The sequence below is a fragment of the Phyllobates terribilis genome, unplaced genomic scaffold (genome assembly GCF_046119375.1).
Source record: "Phyllobates terribilis strain yellow unplaced genomic scaffold, ASM4611937v1 Scaffold_4__5_contigs__length_816908805, whole genome shotgun sequence".
Classification (NCBI taxonomy): Eukaryota; Metazoa; Chordata; class Amphibia; order Anura; family Dendrobatidae; genus Phyllobates; species Phyllobates terribilis.
This window is the reverse complement of record NW_027362764.1, coordinates 101289034-101313549: the sequence shown is the minus strand read 5'-3', so window position 1 is coordinate 101313549 and position 24516 is coordinate 101289034. Positions and strand designations below refer to the sequence as shown.

The following is a 24516-nucleotide window of genomic DNA, read 5'->3' as shown; positions in this document are numbered from 1 at the left end:
TGGAGTCCAGCTGTGTTTAATTATACTGATAGGACTTGATTTGGAAAGGCACACACCTGTCTATATAAGACCTCACAGTGCATGTCAGACCAAATGAGAATCATGAGCTCAAAGGAACTGCCCAAGAAGCTCAGAGACAGAATTGTGGCAAGACACAGATCTGGCCAAGGTTACAAAAGAATTTCTGCATTACTCAAGGTTCCTAAGAGCACAGTGGCCTCCATTATCCTTAAATGGAAGAAGTTTAGGACCACCAGAAGTCTTCCTAGACCTGGCCGTCCAGCCAAACTGAGCAATCGTGGGAGAAGAGCCTTGGTGAGAGAGGTAAAGAAGAACCCCAAGATCACTGTGGCTGAGGCTCCAGAGATGCAGAAGGGAGATGGGAGAAAGTTCCACAATGTCAACTATCACTGCAGCTCTCCACCAGTCGAGCCTTTATGGCAGAGTGGCCCGACGGAAGCCTCTCCTCAGTGCAAGACATATGAAAGCCTGCATAGAGTTTGCTCAAAAACACATGAAGGACTCCCAGGCTATGAGAAATAAGATTCTTTGGTCTGATGAGACAAAGATAGAACTTAGTGGTGATAATTCTAAGTGGTATGTGTGGAGAAAACCAGGCACTGCTCATCACCTGCCCAATACAATCCTAACAGTGAAACATGGTGGTGGCAGCATCATGCTATGGGGGTGTTTTTCAGCTGCAGGGACAGGACGACAGGTTGCAATTGAAGGAAACATGAATGCAGCCAATTACAGAGATATCCTGGATGAAAACCTCTTCCAGAGTGCACTAGACCTCAGACTTGGCCAAAGGTTCACCTTCCAACAAGACAATGACCCTAAGCACACATCTAAAATAACAAAGGAGTGGCTTTAGAACAACTCTGTGACCATTCTTGACTGGCCCAGCCAGAGCCCTGACCCAAATCCAATTGAGCATCTCTGGAGAGACCTGAAAATGGCTGTCCACCCACGTTCACCATCCAACCTGACGGAACTGGAGAGGATCTGCAAGGAAGAATGGCAGAGGATCCCCAAATACAGGTGTGAAAAACTTGTTGCATCATTCCCAAGAAGACTCATGGCTGTACTAGCTCAAAAGGGGGCTTCTACTCAATACTGAGCATAGGGTCTGAATACTTATGACCATGTGATACTTCAGTTTTTCTTTTTTAATAAATTTGCAAAAATTTCTACATTTCTGTTTTTTTCAGTCATGATGGGGTGCAGAGTGTACTTTAATGAGAAAGAAATTAAATTTTTAGAATTTACCAAATGGCTGCAATGAAACAAAGAGTGAAAAATTTAAAAGTAGTCTGAATACTTTCCGTACCCACTGTGTATAAAGACGATCTATGGGTTCGCTCACATCAGAGTATTAAAAATAGCTAAAATGTTGCTCCTGAAAAGTCGGACGAGTGTAATGCGAACACAATGCGATTATTCTCACCTAGCATCTGTATCACATGCGTTTTTAACATCTTTTACATATTGTAATTCTCTATGTAATTTAAAGCTAGTTGCTATATAAAGATACAGATAGAAGATATTAGATAATAAATAGCTAGAATAAATAGATATCCTGTAGACATATAATTTCACAAGCCCCCTACATATAATAAAATTGTACCCTTTAGTGACTTTCATGTGGCACTAAAGGGTGTTTAGCCTTATTTAACCAAATTAAAAAAAAAAAAAAGATGTAGAGTCCTCCTTATTTTTAATAACCAGCTAAGGTAAAGCAGACAGCTGCAGGCTCATATTATCAGGCCGGGAAGGTCCTTGGTTATTAGGCCCTTTCCAGCCTAAAAATACAAGCCTGCAGCTGCCCCAGAATTGGTGCATCAGATGACATGCGCCAATTCTGATGCTTTGCCCGGTTCTTCCCGATTGCCCTGGATCAGTGGCAATCTGGGTATTTGGGCTGGAGGGTTGATGACAGCTGTGATTTGTCATAAATCTCAGCTATCATCAAGCCCTGGTGTTAGTAATGGAGAGGTGTCTATCAGACACCCCCATTACTAACCAGTTAATAAAAAATAAAAACACACAGAACAAAAAAACACTTAATTTGAATAAAGAATCCCCCACACTATCATTCGCTCACCAACTTATTGAAAAAAAATCCCTTGCAGGTCTGCAGTATTACACCAAATCCGAAGTACTCCAGTAAAGGAACCCTGAGAAACATAAAAAGACAAAAACAACCGACAGTACTTCGTACACCAATTTATTACCCAAAATGTTCCCATGAAGCTTCGCCGTAGCTCATGTTCCCTGAATCTGTCTCTGGTGACTGTGAATAGCAGTAAAATTACTATTCACAGGCGCCAGGTTGTGACGATAATGCTCATCAGAGCCACCGGGTCTCGCTGAGAGCAGCATGAGGCAGCAACAATAATGAGCGTTGTCATGAGTACACAGTCGCCAGAGACAGATGTAGGGAACGGGTCTTTGGGGGACATAAATCAGTGTGTAAGGGGCTGTAGGGGCCATTATACTATATATAGTGAGCTGTGCGGGCCATATTGCTTTAGTGGCCGTAATACAGTATATAAAGGGCTGTGAGGGTCATAATACTATGTATAAGGTACTATGAGGCTATAGGTGAGCTGTGGTGTACTATATATAAGGCTGTGGTGGTCATAATACAGTATATAAGGGGCTATGGGACTATAATACAGTTTAAAAAGGGCTGTGAGGACCATAATACAGTATATATGGGGCTATAGGGGCCATCATACAGTGTATAAGGGGTTGTGGGGGCCATCATATAGTGTATAAGTAGCTGGAGGCCATAAAACAGTATATAGAGAGCTTTGGGGACACTTGGGACATTTGTTTAAATGGGGGCATTGTTACTTTTTTGATTGGGGCTCTCAGGTTAGCATAATTACTTTTTTGGGGGGCATTATTACTTTAAGGGAACACCACTTTGCTTGACGGGGCACTTGGGATGTTATAACTTTTATAGGAGTATACAGGGGGCATTACTACTTTCTAGGTTGGATAGTGGGAGCATTAATTCTTTGCATGGGACACTATAATTTTTAGAGGCACCGTCTATCTGACACAAAGTCTCTAGCATTTTTTGGGGGAAGAGGGTAATCATAGTAATGACACAATTTTTTAATTATTGGGGTCACTGTTCACACTGCAAGAGCAGTCAGGATGAGGCGTTTTTGTAGTTTGGGAATAGATAGGGACAGTGCTGGAAATGTGAGAAGTTAAAGGGAAGCTGTCAGCAGAAATAATGCTGTTAACCTGCAGATATGCGGTTAAGCTGCAGGGTAATAGCATTATGCTGTGCGGTGCCTGCATGCAGCCGAATGCAGCAGGGAGAAAATTAACTTTATTCTCCCCGCCAGCATTGGGTATCAGTCATGGGGGCAGTGCTGGTTCAGTCATCACTGAGTATACAGAGCGGAGACTGTAACCGCACCCCCGGCGCCGGGAAGCATAATAAGCTATTAACCTGCAGCACTGGCGGCACAGACAGAAGACAAAAACAATATCAGGGTGCTTTGCAGCCAAAAATCTGATAATAATACACATTTTCTCCTGCTTCGAAGGTGGAAATGGGTCCTTTTACCTCTTGGGCTTCTGTGCGGCCTCACAGGTTTCACCAATGGTATGACCTGCAGATTAACCGCATATCTGCAGGTTAACAGCGTTATTTCTGGCGACAGATTCCCTTTAAGGGTATGTGCCCTTGGTCAGGAGCTGCCTGCGGCCCCGATGCTGCGGGATAGCTGCGTGGCTTATACCTTCATTTTATACAAATGAGCTGCGTGATTTTTTTTTTAACATGCGATTTTCCTCATAGTTGTTAATCTATGGGGAAAGTCCACATGCAGACCCACAAGTGAAATTGACATGCTGCGGTCCTGAAAGACACGCTGCATGTCAGTTTTCGTGGGTGATCCGCAGGTGCACAGAGACGCATAGAGGAGATGGGATTTCTTGAAATCCCATCCACTATGCTGTAACATCTGGCCGCTGCGGCTCCTGACCGTGGGCACATACCCTAACTGTGTTTTTCTTCTAAACTCTGCAGGTGAGTTGTGGCTGGAAGAAGTCATTATGTCGGTCTGTGCCGGATAGAAGAGACTGGAAAAGTGAACGCTGTTGTAATAGTGGGGAAGGATGTAGCCTTCCCTAGGCACTGAAGTAGTTAAGGAAAATGTTCCCTTAGTTAATCCTCTCTGAACTGTGGTAGGCCAAGCTAAGGGGTTAGCTTCAGTGGTCCAGTCAGTAGAGTAGAGGGGGAACTTAGTGCCCGGATCAAGCCTTGAGTGATATAGAGCTTGTTCCTGGCATAATTCATTGTGGGCTGCAGTACCTGTAAACAGCCACAAGATGCCACTGTCCTGGGTGCAGATGTCAGGTTGAGTCTGCTAGCAGTGTTACAGACAGGGATGAGTTAATGCTGTGTGATGACAGCTCACTGAGGGTGGGCACATTAGGAAAATCTCTGTTTAGTTTCCAGAATCAGGAAGTGATTCTTCAGTAAGAGATTGGACAGCAAATCGTTCAGGCAGCCTGACTATAGTGGCTGCTAGGGTAGACGGGAGCTCCATACCCTCAGACAGTGGGATCACCAGTGTGCAAGTCTCCCCACACAAGAGCACGAGTCCTGTCAGCCGGCCGGAGAAACTCATCAAAGGTAGTGAGGACCCGGGGCACTTCTAGTCTGCAGGAAGCAGAGGAAGATAAATAGGACTCCAAGCTAAGATGTGGGGGAGAGATATCGGATCCAGGTCACTGTCAGTATTACAGAAGAGTCTCTTGGGCCAGAGATTAGAGTCACAGAGATGCTTCACTTAAAGAGGGAATCAGGGCTGAAGGAGTTACCAGCACCTGTGAGAGAGATGATAACCTGTCGGGCCTTATCCATTATATCTGCCTGAAAATATTGTACATATTCCTCTTCCCCAAGTAAAGTCCAAGTTCTGGTTAAGAACCTCGTGTCCTCTGAATTTATTGCTGCCCTGGTCCCAGAAGAGAAATGCCTGGAGACAGCCGCGATCGGATGGCTTGAAGTAAGTGAAGAGCACTACATACACAGCCACACTTCAGAGGGAGGACACGTATTGTCTGTAGGGTGCCATAGCGAGAGAGGGCTACAGCTCGCCCACGACTACCTCGCTGGGGCACCTTACACTGTCACCATAAAGAACATCAGCTGTAAGTCACTATATTATATATACTTGAACCGCAATCCCTTATATGTTCTACAGGACTGGTAGTCACTGTATGGTGTTAATATTGGTCTTTTTAATATTATGTTTTTTATTTCTTTTTTTACTTAGTAACAGCAGGGGCGTATCTAGAAAGGGGTGGGCAGGACATTTGCCCCGGGTGCAGCCACAAGGGAGCGCCGTCGGTTCGTCTAATGTGGTGGTCCGAGGTGTCACTCAGGCGGCAGCGTTTTGCTGCCCCTTGGGAGTAGGATTCAACCATTTTCCACTCCAGCTGTTAAACTGACAGCCAGCATGGAGAACATGCTCAATACTGGCTCCCTGCACTCAATTTTCCCCACATATGGGGTATCAGAATGCTCAGGAGAAATTGCACAACAAATTTTGTGGTCCATTGTGTTACCGTTGCGAAAATAAAAAAAAAATTGGGTCTAAAGTAACATTTTTGTGAAAAAAAAGTTAAAATGTTCATTTTTTTCTTCCACAGTCCAAAAATTCCTGTGAAGCACCTGAAGGGTTAATACACTTCTTAAATGTGGTTTTGAGCACCTTGAGGGGTGCAGTTTTTAGAATGGTGTCACTTTTGGGTATTTTCTGTCATATGCAGGTTCATCTCACAAAATTAGAATATCATCAAAAAGTTGATTTATTTCAGTTCTTCAATAGAAAAAGTGAAACTCATTATAAAGAGTCATTACAAACAGAGTGATCTATTTCAAGTGTTTATTTCTGTTAATGTTGGTTGATGATTATGGCTTACAGCCAATGAAAACACAAAAGTCATTATCTCAGTAAATTAGAATAATTAACAAAAAACACCTGCAAAGGCTTCTTAAGCGTTTAAAAACGTCCCTTAGTCTTTTTCAGTAGGCTCCGCAATCATGGAGAAGACTGCTGACTTGACAGATGTCCAGAAGGCAGTCATTGACACACTAAGTCAATTTTGCATTTCAATTGGAAATCAAGGTCCCAGAGTCTGGAGGAAGAGTGGAGAGGCCACAATCCAAGCTGCTTGAGGTCTAGTATGCAGTTTCCACAATCAGAGATGGTTTGGGGAGCCATGTCATCTGCTGGTGTAGGTCCACTGTGTTTTATCAAGACCAAAGTCAGCGCAGCCGTCTGCCAGGAAATTTTAGAGCACTTCATGCTTCCCTCTGCCGACAAGCTTTTTGGAAATGGAAATTTCATTCTCCAACAGGACTTGGCACCTGTCCACACTGCCAAAAGTACCAATACCTGGTTTAAAAACAACCGTATCACTGTGATTGATTGGCCAGCAAACTCGCCTGACCTTAACCCCATAGAGAATCTATGAGGTATTGTCAACAGATGAAAGACACCAGACCCAACAATGCAGACGAGCTGAAGGCTGCTATCAAAGCAACCTGGGCTTCCATAACACCTCAGCAGTGCCACAGGCTGATCGCCTCCATGCCACGCCGCATTGATGCAGTAATTGATGCAAAAGGAGCCCCGACCAAGTATTGAGGGCATTTACTGAACATACATTTCCATAGGCCAACATTTTCAAGCTGTTGTTATAAAGTATTCTAATTTACTGAGATAATGACTTTTGTGTTTTCATTGGCTGTAAGCCATAATCATTAACATTAACAGAAATAAATCTTGTATTGAAGAACTGAGATAAATTAACTTTTTGATGATATTCTAATTTTGTGAGATGCACCTGTAGACCAAGTCACTTCAAATGTGATGGTCCCTAAAAGAAATGTTTTTGTAAATTTTGTTGGAAAAATAAGAAATTGCTGAGCAACTGTTAACCCTTATAACTTCATAACAAAAAAAAACTTGTTTAAAAAATTGTGCTGATGTAAAGTAGACATGTGGGAAATATTATTTATTAACCATTTTGTGTGACTTATCTCTCTGATTTAAGGACACAAGAATTCAAAGTTTGAAAATTGCAAAATTTTCAAAATTTTCCCCAAATTTCCGTTTTTTTCACAAATGATATTGAACAAATTTCATCACTGTCATAAAGTTCAATATGTCACGACAAAACAATCTCAGAATCAGGGGGATCCGTTGAAGCGTTCCAGAGTAATTACCTCATAAAGTGACAGTGGTCAGAATTGTAAAAATTGGCCCGGTCATTAACATGCAAACCACCCTCGGGGGTAAAGAGGTTAAACAGTTTAATCCACACTCAATGCACTCAGTATCATGTCATACCTGGACATATATAGATACTGGCTGGATTATAAAGCTTTGTATATATAACCTTATTTATTATAGTGATGGCTAGACCTTACAAATACAAGCACTTTTTACCTATTTCCTCACAAGCTCTTGTGAGCAGGGCCCTCACTCCTCTTCTTTGAATTGTAAAGTAATGTATTGCTCTTTAATGTCTGATATTATTTGTACATTTCCCCCCTGAAATCAATGAATATGGTGGTGCTATATACTGCTAGATAATTATTATTAATAGTAATAGCACCCACAAGCTTCTTTGATCCCATTCTTTACCTCTGCTGCCTAGGATGTTAGCAGAATCTGACTTTCCATCGGAAGCGGTATTATAGGCTGGGATATGTCTGGCATATAGTGTAGAATTATGGATAAATACACTGTGTTCCAAATTATTATGCAAAAAGTGTTTAGGAGTGATAAGGTAAGAATTTTTTTTTGTTTGTCAATTAAACTCATTGATGGTGATGTGTGTCAGGGATCTTTATATCACTGTAAGCAATTGCAGACACCTGTGCTAGATAGTTTGGCAGGTGTGTCCAATGAAAGGCAAGACTGTCCCACATTATTAAGCAGCCTACATTTTCTGCCAAAATGGGAAAGAAAAAGGATGTGTCGGCTGCTGAGAAGCAACAAATTGTGGAGTGTTTAGGTCAAGGCATGACTACAATCAACATTGCCAAGACACTTCATCCTGATCATCGCACAATCAAGAAGTATGTAGCTGATTCACAGTACACACGTGTGCGTGCTGATAAGGGAAAATTGAGGACTCTTTCCTACAGGCAATTACGTCAGGTTAAAAGAGCAGCGGCAAAAAAGCCTTGTCATAGCAGCAGACAAGTTTTTGAAGCTGCTGTTGCCTCCAACGTCCCCCGAACAACAAGATGCAGGGTCCTTCAGAGGTTTGCAGCTGTGCGTAAGCCATCCTGTCGACCTCCTCTATCCACAAGCAGAAACGGCTCCAGTGGGCCAAACAATACATGAAGACTGACTTCAAAACTGTTTTGTTCACGGATGAGTGCCGTGCAACGCTCGATGGTCCAGATGGATGGAGTGGAGGATGGCTGGTTGATGGACACCCCATGCAAACACGGCTACGGCGCCAACAAGGAGGAGGTGGAGTAATGTTTTGGGCTGGAATCATTGGGAGAGAGATTGTCGGCCCCTTTAGGATCCCTGAAAGGGTAAAGATGAACTCCATAAAGTATGTTGAGTTTCTCAAACAGCACTTCCTTCCATGGTTCAAGAAGAAGAACCGTGCATTCCGCAGCAAGATCATTTTCATACATGATAATGCACCGTCTCATGCTGCACATAACACATCTGCATCTCTGGCTGCTATGGGCATAAAAGGGGACAAACTTATGGTGTGACCCCCATGCTCCCCTGACCTCAACCCCATTGAGAACCCCTGGAGCATCATCAAAAGGAGTGTCTATGAAGGCGGGAGGCAGTTCACATCTAAGCAACAGCTCTGGGAGGGTATTCTGTCCTCATGCAAAACAAATGAAGAAGAAACCATCCAAAACCTGACAAATTCAATGGACGAGAGAGTTCAGAAGCTCCTTTCGAACAAGGGGTCCTATGTGCAAATGTAACATCACCTAGAATAAAGTTTTGAGTTGAAAACTGTTTGATTTCAGTTTGTAATAACCTGCTAATGCTTATAATTTCAAAAATGACCATTTTTTTGTTCTTTATTAAAATTAAAAGGTTGAAAACTCTGCTGTGCATAATAATTTGGAACATACATTTTGAGTGCAGTTTGAGTTTTTTATTTTTTTAAAAATATACTGTTATCATAGGCAGTTTGTACAAAAACCTTTCAATTGTACTCTAATAGTTACAGTCATATGAAAAAGTTTGGGCACCCCTATTAATCTTAAGCTTAATGTTTTATAAAAATTGGTGTTTTTGCAACAGCTATTTCAGTTTGATATATGTAATAACTGTTGGACACAGTAATGTTTCTGCCTTGAAATGAGGTTTATTGTACTAACAGAAAATGTGCAATCTGCATTCAAACAAAATTTGACAGGTGCATAAGTATGGGCACCTCACCAGAAAAGTGACATTAATATTTAGTAGATCCTCCTTTTGCAAAAATAACAACCTCTAGTCGCTTCCTGTAGCTTTTAATGATTTCCTGGATCCTGGATGAAGGTATTTTTGACCATTCCTCTTTACAAAACAATTCCAGTTCAGTTAAGTTTGATGGTCACCGAGCATGGACAGCCCTCTTCAAATGATCCCGCAGATGTTCAATGATATTCAGGTCTGGGGACTGGGATGGCCATTCCAGAACATTGTAATTGTTCCTCTGCATGAGTGCCTGAGTAGATTTGGAGCGGTGTTTTGGATCATTTTCTTGCTGAAAGATCCATCCCCTGTGTAACTTCAACTTTGTCACTGATTCTTCAACATTATTGTCAAGAATCTGCTGATACTGAGTGGAATCCATGCGTCCCTCAACTTTAACAAGATTCCCGGTGCCGGCATTGGCCACACAGCCCCAAAGCATGATGGAACCTCCACCAAATTTTACTGTGGGTAGCAAGTGTTTTTCTTGGAATGCTGTGTTTTTTTGCCGCCATGCATAACGCCTTTTTGTATGACCAAACAACTCAATCTTGGTTTCATCAGTCCACAGGACCTTCTTCCAAAAAGAAATTGGCTTCTCCAAATGTGCTTTTGCATACCTCAGCCGACTCTGTGGCGTGCTTGCAGAAACGGCTTCTTTCGCATGACTCTCCCATACAGCTTCTCCTTGTGCAAAGTGCGTTGTATAGTTGACCGATGCACAGTGACACCATCTGCAGCAAGTTGATGCTGCAGCTCTCTGGAGGTGGTCTGAGGATTGTCCTTGACTGATCTCACCATTCTTCTTCTCTGCCTTGCTGATGTTTTTCTCGGCCTGCCACTTCTTGCCTTAACAAGAACTGTCCCTGTGTTCTTCCATTTCCTTACTATGTTCCTCACAGTGGAAACTGACAGGTTAAATCTCTGAGACCGCTTTTTGTATCCTTCCCCTGAACAACTATGTTGAATAATCTTTGTTTTCAGATCATTTGACAGTTGTTTTGAGGAGTCCATGATGCCACTCTTCAGAGGAGATTCAAACAGGAGAACAACTTGCAAGTGGCCACTTTAAGTAGCTTTTCTCATGATTGCATACACCTGGCTAAGAAGTTCAAAGCTCAATCAGGTTACAAAACCAAAAAAAGTGCTTTACTAAGTCAGTAAAAAGTAGGTAGGAGTATTTTAAACAAGAAAATGATAAGGGTGCCCATACTTATGCACCTGTCAAATTTAGTTTGAATGCAGATTGCACATTTTCTGTTAGTACAATAAACCTCATTTCAAGGCAAAAACATCACTGTGTCCAACAGTTATTACATATATCAAACTGAAATAGCTGTTGCAAAAACACCAATTTTTATAAAACATTAAGCTTAAGATTAATAGGGGTGCCCAAACTTTTTAATATAACTGTATTTGACTGGAAAATTACAATGACTGCAATTCATATAGGTCATTTGGGAAAATCTGAGAAAATATTATTTGCATAATAATTTGGAACACAGTGTATTATAATTTCCATGCCAGTTTTTGATCTACTGATTAGACGTATTCTGCGGTCTCTCATTAGGTGGCAGTAGATGTTTATATTTGGAGTTACGGCCATTGACACAACTTGAAATACTTGAGCTTTGTTCTGACAGTTCTTCCTATTTTCTCTTTATTTTATTTTTTTTTAACAGATCTGTTTGCAAAACTGCAGGAATTGCCGACTTTGCAATTAGAAAGCCCAAGGGGAAGAAAAACGCATTGGAGCAGCATTTTATCAATAGCAGAGAGTTAATGGCTCCTAAAAATGTACGTTATTCATGGCCCTCAGTATGTTGTAACCTCATATTTGTCAGGCGTGTCGACATGCTGCTAGGACTTCATGTACTGTACCAAAGACTTCCTGTCTCTTCACTTTTAGCCCAGAGCAGAATACTTATGAGCTGTTATCACTTACATTTCTTTAATCTTGTAATCTGAAGCTCATAGTTTCATCTATTGTTATTTGTCCCATTTTCATTTTAGTCTGAGATGTGAGAATACTAGAACGGGACCCCCTTTGTAACGGTCAGCGTCGGATTACAGTGAAGACACCTCCCTTCCCGGGGATCAGACATACTATATATTATCATCCTGTAGAAGATCATAAATGTCCGCCTTGGAAAAATAAACAAAAACCTTTAAATTGAATCGTCTATGCACGATTTTCCAGTTAGTAAAATGTTTGCATTTATTAGGACTCATTGAGACATTCCTTTTTGTTCTGCATAAGAGAAACAATGATCAATTTTCACCAGTGATTTTATATTCTGATTTTATCCAATTTTCTGTCCATTTTTTGCTATTACTATAGAATCAATTTTTCTTGTTTGTAAGAAGGGAGAGAGAGAGAATTTTTTTAAGTTTCTCATGAGTTCGAGTCTCCATTATTTTCAAAGGGGTTCGGGTTCTGATGGAAGTTCCGGTACTGCTCTGGTACCCGAACCAAACTTTTTCAAAAGTTATGTACCAGAAACGAACTTCCATCGGTCTGCCCATCCCTACTCAGCACCTATGGGAACCCTTTCAAAACTGTTGGAAAGCCATTCCAGGTGACAACCTGCTGAAACTGCATGAGAAAATGTCAAGGGGGTGTAAAGCTGTCATTAGACTAAAAGGGGATTACTTTGAGGAATCTAAGGTTTAAAGGAGTTTTCCAGGACTTTGATTATTTTTACCTATGGGTCTAAAAACTTACAGGCATTTAGTTGCTAATGGACAGTTCCTGGTGGCAATTCTGTGGCTTCCGGTGACATCACGTCAACAGAGCAGCTTCTTCTTTTCCGCTCTGCTCTGTCAATGTGGCGTTTCTGCCGATGTCTTGCTGATTGACCGCCTAACTGCAAGGAACCGGCTGTCAATCAACATGACATCATCAGTGACGCCCCGTCAACAGGTCAGAAGAGCTGCTGTGTTGATGTGAGGTCAACTGATGCCACAGAATCGCTGGCAGGGGTGGTCCGTGACCACTCTGAGATGGCAGAGATTGGCGCCGGGCAGAATAGACAGGTAATTAAAAACTACCTGCCTGTAATTTTTTAACCCCGTAGTGAAAAATAAGCAAACTCCCAGATAACCCCATTAACCCATTTTCTGGTTTGTTTCACATGTGTTTCTTTACTGTTTATCTACAGTGTGTACATTCCAACAAAAACAAGGAAACCATTGCATGAACAGATGTGTCCAACACTGACCGGTAACGTGGAAACATTCCCATAGACTATAATGGATATGTGTTCTATACATGAAAAAAAACCTGACTGACCTTGTGAATGAGGCTTTAGCATTATGACGCATACTAGGGTCAGTAATTCTCTCACTCTGTTCCATCAAACGCAAGAGGTTTCTGAGATGAGATGTAAACTATCCGCTCTTTAGCCTATGAAGCTGCTCCGTTCATACCAGTTAGTCTGAAAATCACGGTCTGTATTTGTACCGTGGTTCATGGCCATTTGATTTCAGCTTAATACTGAGCACTTTCTGCTCTATTTTAGCTGCTTCCTTATGGGCATTCACCAACATCTAGGAAGAATGGACTCAAATGGAGCAGAAATCTATGAGTCCTACAATGTAGTGTCCATCTGCATTGGGGCCCAGAGGGGGTTTAGGAACCCAGTAAATTACTTACTCATTAGGTCATTTTACAGTGGGTGGATCTATGTAAAATGGTATTGAGCATCAGGCTTGGACTGGCCCATAGGAAAACAGGGGAATCCTCCGGTGGGCCACCACCCTCTTATATGAGCAGTACTTGGCACTGTATACTTGAATCACGATGTACAGACAAAGGCAGCATCTTATTCATTTAACAATCTACCCAGTTCATTGTAATATAAATTTGTGATTAAGGATAATGTCACATTTGCATGTAGTTGAAAAGTGGGGCCCTGGAGTTGGTTATTGGTGGGCCCTTGGCACCCCAGTCCGACACTGTTGAGCAGTATAATGCCTCAGATCAGGAACTGTGTAACATTGCAATTTGAGTGAATCCCCCAAAAAATTGAGCATTAATGTGGTATCGGACAACTTGTTTTATAGTCGGGTAGGGCAGACTGCTAATGGCAACCAACTAATTCTGAAAACAATTCTAAAAATAAATGGAGAAAAGGACAACCTCAAATTGATACAAAAACAATAAAGCAAAGTATTTACCCATTGGTTGTTTTTCCTATTATTTTTTTTTATTTATGACTCATTAATTCTGTATAACTATTAAATTGTGTAAGATTATCATCCGCAGCGTTTCAGAATCAAACATACACGGCTAAATCATGTAGCCAGTGTCTGATACATGCTGTCTCTGGATAGGGCAGCATTTATCAACTGTCAGGTTTAGTGATGAGCGTGCATGCTCGTTACTCAAGATTTATGAGCATGGTCGAGTGTTTCCCGAGTATCTTCAACGTGCTCGGGTGTTATGTTTTAGTCAAGCTGTGTGCATGATTTGCGACTGTTTGACAGCTTTAATAAATGTGAGGAATGCCTGTTTCTTAGGCATACCTCACATGTATTAAACCTGTCAAACAGTCTCAAATCATGAGCACGGAGTGACTAAAACATAACACCCGAGCACACTGAAAAAACTCGGCGAGCATGCTCAGGTTCCTTTTACGTGTGTGACATCGAAAGAATGGAATATTGATATTAAATCTGATGGAGACCTATAGATAATATATGTATAAGATATGCTATGATATAGATGCATAAGCCCCCTACTGTACCTCCAGATGCCTCCAATGGCATGTAAGGGTGGTTTCATATGTTTTATGAGGCTGTTGATTTCAGGGCAGGAGACCCACAGACGGTCTGGACATTGTGGTCCATACTTAGACCGTGATTGTTGGACATGTGAAAGTCTCCACCTGCAATTGCTTCTAAATTTTAAGGTTTACACAATTTGCATATTTAATTTCCCACAGAGGCATGCAAGGTGTTTAAGTCTCCTCATACTAGCATGACAGACCAGGGATGTCATTCTCCACTAGGAGAAACTTTACCCCTTAGATCCAAGTCTTACCCTCTCACCCAGCCAAATCAGATCTCATACTTTGCACTGATGAGGGGCAATACCCCAAAACACCTTGTCTACAAATTGAGATTCTGATTTGGCTTTTATCTTAAGTCATATTTCAAGGCTCGTTAAAGGGGTTGTCCACTACTTTCACATTGATGCCCTATCTGTGGGATAGTGCATCAATATATGATCGGCCAGGGTCCGGCAAGCGGCTGTTATCCGTGCTGCCGGCAGCGGCCGCCAGCCGGAAGTCTTTCCCTGCGGTGCTTGGCCGTCAAGTTGTAGTGGCCGGTGCGGGGTACTGCACATCCGCCTCCCATTCAATTGAATAGGAGGCGGATGTGCAGAAAAAAGCGGCGGCCACTTACAACTTGACAGGCAAGCACCGCAGGGAAGGACTTCCGGCCGGCGGCCGCTGCCGGCAGCACCGATAAAAGCTGATCGGCGTGGGTGCCGCGTGCGGGACCTCGGCCGATCATACATAGGGCATCAATGTGAAAGAAGTGGACAACTCGTTTAAAGGGTCGATAATGACTTGTAGGATTGCTACTTCCAATACGTGGCACTAGAGTTCAAGTCCTCTTTCTCTCTGAAGAGACAATTTGCACATTTAATTTCCCAGAGGAGCATGGAAGGCATTTAAGTCTCCTCATACTGGTGTTCCAGACCTGGCATGCCACTCTCCACAAGGAGAAACACTACCCCTTAGATCCAAGGTTTACATTGGAATTTCTCCATATCCATATACAACAGATGCATGAAATCTGCTGCAGAAGATTATTTATGATGCAGATTATGCATTATTGCAATGGGTGAAACAGCTGCAAATTTGGAAGAAATTCATGACAGATCGTGTATGTTGCAAATATAAAATTTTGCAGCATCCTTTAAAGCCCTTAAGCTTGAATTTTTGTTATACCAGATTACAAATGTATTTGGCAAGAATATACAATATATGTGGCAGTGTGTGGTAAAAACACAGGATAACACAGAAGTAATGGTTATTTTATACCTTTATTTAAAAAGACGTATAGAAATGTCACAAACTGTTTTCCAAACAGCCTTTTTTAACAATGGCTGTTACTGTTCTCATATAATTTAGCTGAGCTCTAAAAGCTGAATCAGCTGCTGTGATGTGCGCTTCTGAAGTGTCGTTCCATTGCCAAAATGGTCATATTTGATCAGTGCAGCAATAACATTGCATCACCGAGCCTACCCACCAGCAAAAATGACGCCGTTTCATCTGATATTAACAGATGGCAGATATCTTATTCTTCAAAATTGGCCTCATTTGAATAGAAATGTTATCCCTGTTATTTCTCCCGCTCCTTCAATTAATTGCCGCTAGAGCAGAAAATCATATGTAATCAGTCACTGCATAATCTAAAACTGCTGCAGCGCTCAGAGATTATATTATCACGTCCCCTTTTTTGTATTTTAAAGTCCATTTTATCTGTAGTTTAACAGATGTATTGGGGGGAATGATTTTGTCTCACTTACTAATTAATAAGTTCTCATATTTCCCAACTTTGAATGATAAGAAAGAGGGACAAAAACTGCAGTGCCTCTAGTGCGCTGACAGAATTTATATCTTAAGACAGTATTCTAACCTCAGCCAGTGCTTCCTATACATCCTCACAGACCACACAGCAATATTTCCCTAGTGAAGACCATTGGTGTTCCCACACAGTATAGCACCTATTTCATGCCCCCCTCCCCACAGTGCCTTCCACACACAGTGTAATGTCCCTATATTGGATTTCCCACCACACAGTCTTATGCCCCCACAAGCCCAACCTACAAAGTATTTTGACTCCCCACACTGGTCTGCTACATTAACACACAGCGCAGCTACATCTACAAACAGTTTAGCTACATCTACATCTACACACCCACACACAGCACAGAAACATCTACATACACACACTGCTCAGCTACAGCTACACTCACAGCTTACCTACATCCACATACAGCTCAGCTATGTCTACACACAAACACTACTCAAGTACATCTACACACACACAGATCAGCAACATATACACACACACATAGCTCGGCTACATCCACACACGGCTCAGCTAATTTACACACACACTGCTCACCTACATCTACACACACAACTCTGCTACATCCTGCTCTTCTCCACTGTTAGTCCTGTTCTTTTCTGCTGTCTAGTCATGTGACTGTCATCTGATACTAAGGTCCTGGCAAAGCTTTACAAAGAGTAAATGGGGAAGGAAAGACCTGTTGGCTCCTTGCTCCATCACTCAATCAATATATATATATTTAGCTATATCTGTGTCCTGTGGATACAGACACAACTCCACCCTCCCAGGGCAGTGGGGCAGCTCTTTAATTCCTGGAAAATCCCTCTGGATCTGTGTTGATTGGGAGGTAAACTGGCATCATGGTGGCTCAGTGGTTAGTACTGCAGCCTTGCAGCGCTGGTGTCCTGGGTTCAAATCCATATTGAAGGTTCCAGTGAGCACTGTTGGGGCCATAATCCCGAAGTGGAAAGATCATCATTTTACTATGAACTGGCCATGACCACGTGCACCCCACAAGATTTCAGACAGAGGAGTAAAACGAATCAAAAGGGTTGTCCAAGAGCCAAGGAACACCTGTGGGGAGATACAGAAAGACCTGGAATCAGCAGGTACAATTGTTTCAAATAAAACAATAAGTAATGCACTCAACATCCATGGCCTGTATGCATGTCACCACGCAAGACTTCATTGCTGAACAAAAAGTATGTTCAAGCATATTTAAAGTGTGCTCAACAAAATTTAGACAAGCCTGTGAAAGACTGGGAGAATGTAGTTTTGTCAGATGAGATGAAAATTGAACTCTTTGAATGCCATAATACCCAACATATTTGAAGGCCAAGAGGCACTGCACATCATCCCGAAAACACCTTACCAACAGTGAAAACTGGAGGTGAGAACATCATCTGGGGTTGTTCAGCTTACGGCTCTGGCAAGCTTCATATATTTAAAAGGAAGGATGAATGGACAAATGTGCTGAGACATTCTTAATGAAAATCTGCTGGCATCTACCAGGATGATGAAGATGAAATGGGGTTGGACATTTCAGCAAGACAATGAACCCAAACACACTGCCAAGGAAACTCTCAATAGGTTTCAGAGAAAGAAAATAAAGCTGCTAGAATGGCCGAGCCAATCACCTGACCAGAATCCAATAGAAAATGTATGGAAGGAACCAAAGCTCAGAGTTCATAGAAGACGCCAATGGAACCTTCAGGAGTTGTAGAGTGTTTGTGTGGAAGAATGGGCCAAAATCACACCTGAGCAATGCATGCTACTAGTTTCTTCATACAGGAGGCGTCTTGAAGCTGTCATCACCAATAAAGGCTTTTGTATGAAGTATTAAATACATTTCAATAAGCATGTTCAATACTTATTCCCTGTGTCATTTCTCATTATTACACATGACTTAATTTATGGACATCTATGGTTTGATTTCTTTGCCTGTGTGGATTGGATGGGTTGTTATTGTCATCTGGTGAGAATTTCATGTCAATAGCACCTTCAGAAATATATTTACTTAGAAAACTGTATATATACAGCGGGTGAAATACTTATTTCACCCGCTGTATATATATATACACACAGTATAAGCATGCTTAAATCTTAAAATTGTTCCTCTCCAAGAGCTTTGTATCTCGCTGATTTTGTGACTGCTTTTGTCACATGAGTGCTGCAACCTATTACCATCTGTTGATGGGTTGCAGCGCTCATTTTACATAATATCACAAGATCTTCAGGGGATACAACTTTTGGAGCGAGGAGGGGAGCCAATTCAGGAAGTTACATAGTTATATTGTTAATACAGTTGAAAAAGACACATGTCTAATAAGTCCAACCAAAGGATGGGAAAGGACAAAGGAATCGCACAAGCACAGCCATAATGCATGATCCAGTCTGCACAAAAAGAGGAAATCTTTTCCTCCTGATCGCCATTGTTGATCTACTGGACAAAACATTTAGAAAACAACTTTCTCATTTACACAATTATGTTAATTTCTTCTTAAAAAGCATCTAAGCCTTTTTTTAAACCATTGATGGACGATTCCTGCTGTGACCTGCTCCTGAGACAGACTATTCCACAGATAAATATTCTTATGATACAGAAACCCTTTCTCCTCTGGAGATTGAACCCGTCTTTCTCCAGATGGAGGGGTTTTACGTTAAAGAATAGTAAGTATGCCTTTCTTTTATTTTCCTAGACTCACTTTCTTCTTACAGACTGACCTTTAGGCCACGGCCCCACTATCAGTATTTGGTCAGTATTCGGTCAGTATTTTTTCTCAGGAGTGGAAGCCAAAACCAGGAGTGGGTGATAAATGCAGAATTGGCGAGTTGTTTCTATAAGGCCACGGCCCCACTATCAGTACTGATAGTTACTCTAAGCAAGTACAGAGGGATCATTATTACTGTATAGGGGCATGAAGGGTGAAACTGGTATTGTGTGGGACACAAAAGGAGATTAGTATTACCATACAGGACACAGAGGGGCTTTATTACTGTCTAGGATACTCATTATTGCAATACATGGTTTGTACAGAAATGGGGGAGTAAGTCAAAGAGGTGTCTGTGTTACATTTTGCAGGGACGAGTTATGGGTTGAAGAAGTGATCATGGTGCTTTAGGCCGAATGGAAAAGGAAAGGAAAAATGAATGACTGCGATCATTGAGAACGTCACTGGTGAGAACCTGCACAGTGCACACATATATGGTCTGAAGAGCACTGGTGTAAAACTGATAGTACCATTATATGGACACTGTATGGTGGTGACATCAGTACTAGTACATTGGTTTTGGTTAATGATCAATATGGAGGCACTATCACCACTGTATATTCTGGTAATATTTGGATCTGCTCTGGTACTATGTGTTTGTTAGGTTAAGTTCCCATGATGAGTAGTTGATGAGTTTTTGACGTTGCAGCATTCTGCTGCATTTCTCCACCTATTCAGTACAATAGGTTACTTGCCTTTTTATTGCATTTTTGTCTCTTTTTGACTCTGCGGTTGTTGTCTCTTTGGTATATATTTCACCCAAACTTTTGGAACCCTTCTGGGATGCTCTTATACACATATTTCCCTCTCTATAGTGGAAGAAAGGGGGGCCTCAGTCTAAAAGTCCTGGAACTGTTTCTGGACACTGCAGCACTATTAAGCCCGTCATTGACTTCCACAAGGCGACTATTAAGCACTCCACCGACCATATTGAATGAATCTGCTTTATTTTTGTTACTTCCTCGTACTTTAATAAAACTTTAATGATCGAGTCATGTGTGGATTTTATGCGCTTTGTATTTTTTACCTGCGTATTTTCCTCATCTAATGCAATTCTATAGAGAAAATCTGCATACAAAACTCCGCATAATTGCAAAAGAAATTGATTCTTTATGTTGTGGATTTCAGCGAAAATACTTAGCAAAACCTCATTGTAAAAACATAACCTTATTTTGCAATATTATTATTATGAAATCCAATAAAGCAGTATTATTGGAAATATATTTAGTAAATCTTAATTTCATTCAGGCAGCATAAAATTAGTATTAGAGACCCCAATCTGGGGAAGTGGGATGCCGACAGCATGGACTAGCATGCTTTGAAATTCCAGGACTGTATTTTATTCCCAGTCCATCCCTGGTCATAATCTCTAGAAAAAGCAAATGTTTCCACGTCTGAAGAACATTTAGCATCCAAACTCTGTTTTAAATATTTTATGGGGGAACAGACAGATGTAAAAGCCTGCCCTACTGATCAAAGCCATGGTTCTTCTTCCCATGCCTCAGTCTGTTACTGATGCTCAGCCTATGGTGTTGCCACCTTAATTGTTGCTAGGCAATGTCCTTTTATGGTAAGATGCCCCTTTAAGATTGCATCACCGGATTCCTAAATGACATCACTGATGACATCACTGATTCCCCCACCACAAGATTCCATCATGACATCATAATGCACCCCCAGCATTTATTCAAGTGCTTACTGCCCCGGTGTCATTGCTGTTAGTGATTGGCTTTATAGCTGGTGATATACTGACTGCGATTGGATTTGCTATTTGCTTGAAATGTCTGGAATTTCTCCAGTCAAACTTGAGAAGTTGGCACTACTCCAGGGGATTGTTACTACCTATGACCCTGACTTTGTGCTGCCACTACCCGATGGCGTCCTCAGCTTCACTTACCGGCTGGTTATGGAGCTAGTGAGAGATTGCCTGACCAAATACCACCAAGGTCGTATAAGCTCAGAATATCTTGAGCATTTACAGATGAACATCAGGACACTAGTACGACAGGTAGGAAGATAATATTCATAAAATACAAGCTATAAGTTCTTTTTTTATTTAAGTGGTGAAAAAAAAATCCGACTTCGTAAGAAAAAAAAATTAGCTTATGTCCCCATTTTCAGAGACCCGTAGCGCCTCCATTTTTTGGGATTTGGGGCTTGGTGATGGCTTGTTTTTTTGAGCCCTGAGCTTCCATTTTTATTTATACCATTTTAGTGTAGATAGGATATTTTGATCGCATGTTGTTACATTTTATTGCAATGTTGCATCGGCCAAAAAAACGTAATTGTGGCGTTTTGATTTTCTTCTTGTTACGCCATTTACAGATTAATTTAATTAATTTAGCTTATATTTTGACAGATTGGACATTTCTAAACACAGTGATACCAAATGTTTTTTTTATATTTTTTAATTGTTTATTTCCAATGAGGCAAAAGGGGCGCGATTTGAACTTTTGTGTTTTTTTTTGTTACTAGCTTCAATAGTCACCTTAGGAGATTTGAAGCAGCGATCATCCGGGGCTTCAGCACTGCTATGTATATCATAAATCACAATCTTCTTTAAACGCCGGCGACAAGCCGGCATTCATAAAAAAATTAACAATGACTGGCACAGGGATTTTCTGCAGACCCCCGGCTGTCATAACACATCGGCAACCCGCGATCACGTGACAGGGGCGCAGATAAGAGGGACTTGTGATGCACTTTTGACTGGCACGTGTTAAATGCCGTTGTCAGTGATTGACAACGGCATTTAACTAGTTAACAGACAAGATCCACCTGTGTCCATTTGAGGCATATGACAGTTGAGCACATCAGCTTTTGTGTGCGGGGAAAGATGTGAGCTCTGGCGCTGCCTAAAAAAGGCAGAAATACAAGCTTGGACGTACCTATATGTTCAAGGTTGTAAACGGGTTAAGATTCCATCACCGGATTCCATGATGACATCACTGATGACATGTTAATATTCCACCACAAGATTCCATTGTGACATCATAATGCACAGCCACTATGTATGCAATGTTTACTGCCCCGGTGACATTGTTGTCAGTGATTGGCTACGAAGCTGGTGATATATTGACTGCGATTGGATTTTCTTGAAATGTCTGAAATTCCTCCAGACAAACTTGAGAAGTTGGCACTACTCCAGGGGATTCTTACTACCTATGACCCTGACTTTGTGCTACCACTACCCGATGGCGTCCTCAGCTTCACTTACCGGCTGGTTATGAAGCTAGTGAGAGATTGCCTGACCAAATACCACCAAGGTCGTATAAGCTCAGAATATCTTGAGCATTTACAGATGAACATCAGGACATTAATACAACAGGTAATTAGCAGACAATCTGTGCAAAGTGTGTAAAAATAATAAAGGATAATATTAACAAAATGCAAGTTCATTTACATAAAATATGTATTTTGGCCTAGACCAATATAATATATAGTCTATACCAAATACCCAGATAGGTAGTAATTGTAGCTGCAGATAGCAGGAGTAAAATGGTAACATAAATGGCGTCCTACATTCTCCACTTTTTCTCATTATTTTCCTTTATTTCCATCTTTATAGGCTGAAGAAAGATCCCAAAGTGCAGATTTGGCCTTTTTTAAACAATTGGCCCAAAATGTCCTGTACGTATTCCTGTATGTACTAGATTATCCGGCCCATTCACTGGAGCGCCTGGTAAGGATCCCTCATCTTCTATATCTCATGTCCTTATTGTATGATCTTCTCCAGATTACCAGACATATGGCAGATTTTTTGTTTTAGAGGCCTCCCTGTCTGCTCCAGGCGGACGAAGGGTATTTATGGCAGTCTGTCTCTGCGGCTCCATCCTCTGTGGTGACAGTCTGTACTCAGTGGTGCGGACTTTGTATATCACCTCTGTCTTCCTATAAATTCACAATCTTCCTTCTTGTAAATGCTGCAGTTCTGATAATAGATGCTATTGGAGAACCATGGTATATACTAGTCCCTTATATATTAATGTGGACTTACTGGAGGGAGCGGTCGTGTATAGTCCACGCAATACTGCAATTATGTAAATCCTGGCTTAGTCCTTTCTGTCTTATGTATATGGTAATTTAGTATTTGTGAAATGTTATATTAATTGTATATATTATATCCATCAGGAAATACCGGACGGCGACTCCGAAGATGGGCAGAACCTAAATATGGCTGACCCTAATACCAGTCAGCCAGGGCTAAAAAGTGATCTGATTGAAGGTAAGCCGAACATTTCATATTCCTACAAACATATTACTATTATAAGGACACCCGAGAATATATAAATTTACTCTTCATCCTCTGTTTGAGGCCGGTGACGGCTCTTGAACCTCCGGTAGACTATAATGGAGAAGGTCCATGTCATTCTGAAAACCCCTCTGGTTCTCTCCTCTGGGATATTATACGCCTCAAAATGTACAAAGAGCCTCATAGGATCCCCATTCAAGTCATTGTCAGATCCTGAGCAATTATTACACATTTATGGTGGAGTATATCTATCTATGGATGTACCATAAGTATACACAGTATGTGCAGAATATCCATATATTTAGTATTATACCATTTACAGAGGTCTTATCTTTCCTTCCTTATAATGATGTGTTATATATTAAGTACTGATATCGTCTAATACATGATGTCTCTTCATTATTTATCATTATATTAGAGGCAACTGATCCGCCGGCAAATGCTGATGGGGGAATATGTGAGACACCAGAGATCCCCAAATCTGGCAATGTAAGTATATAATCAGATAACGGGGTATGAATTACACATCCCATATTATACCCCATATGACAGAGGGATATCTGTTCTTGATGTAGATTGGAGTTATTATCAGTGATGTTAGCATTATTATTCCTGTCTCCTCTGTGTGATGTCCCTTATCCTCCGCTGCAGTAGAATGATATACCATATTTTGTGGACAATAAGACACGCCCAAAATTTTGGGGAGAAAATTTTTTGTAAAAAATAAATTGTTATTGTCTGATTTTATGGTGCCTTTTTGGGGGGGGGAGCGGCTGAGGTGGAGCGGGGTCCCAGGAGGCAGGGTTGCTGCTACAGGATGCTGGCTGCGGCAGGAGTGGGGAGCCGAGATCTCAATCTGCGCATGCGGCCATTTTCCCAAAGTCCATCCCAATGAAAACAATAGGAAGTGCAGGGACTCCGCCGACATTTTCTTAAAGCCCGCGGCCCTCCGCAGCCTTGCACCTCCAAACACCCCTTCCTTCCAGCTTGGGGCCTGCAGCATCGCCCCACTCCTGCCGTCGCCAGCTTCCTGCAGCAGTAACCCCTCCTCCTGGGACCTGCTCCACCTCAGCCGCCCCCTCCCAATAAGCTACATTCGGATTATAAGACACCCCCCCTTTTCCCCAAAAAATTTTTGGGGAAAAAGAATGGGTCTTATAATCCGAAAAGTACGGATCCCGTTATTATGTAATAGTGTCTGTGGAGCGTCCTGCTTGTATCATGTCCTCTACATCTGCTGCAGTGTAATCAGTGGGGACATAATGTAGAGGAGAAGTTCCTGCATCTGGAGCTTTTTATTTTCCTGCAACTTTTATGTCTTATTGTCATTTCTTATTCTTTTAGGCTGTAATTGGATTATTGAGCCCAATGAGAAAGCCTAGTAAGAGCGACTATAACCAGATCAAAGAGA

General features: G+C 41.6%; 1 long non-coding RNA gene across 1 annotated transcript; it reads left to right on the top strand.

Annotated features, from left to right (window-relative positions):
• The first annotated feature begins 4474 nt into the window (after positions 1-4474).
• LOC141264221 (uncharacterized) lies at positions 4475-11721 on the top strand. Its single transcript, XR_012319840.1, has 3 exons — positions 4475-5042; positions 11177-11291; positions 11508-11721. It is a non-coding gene; the product is annotated as an uncharacterized lncRNA (long non-coding RNA).
• Positions 11722-24516: the final 12795 nt, after the last annotated feature.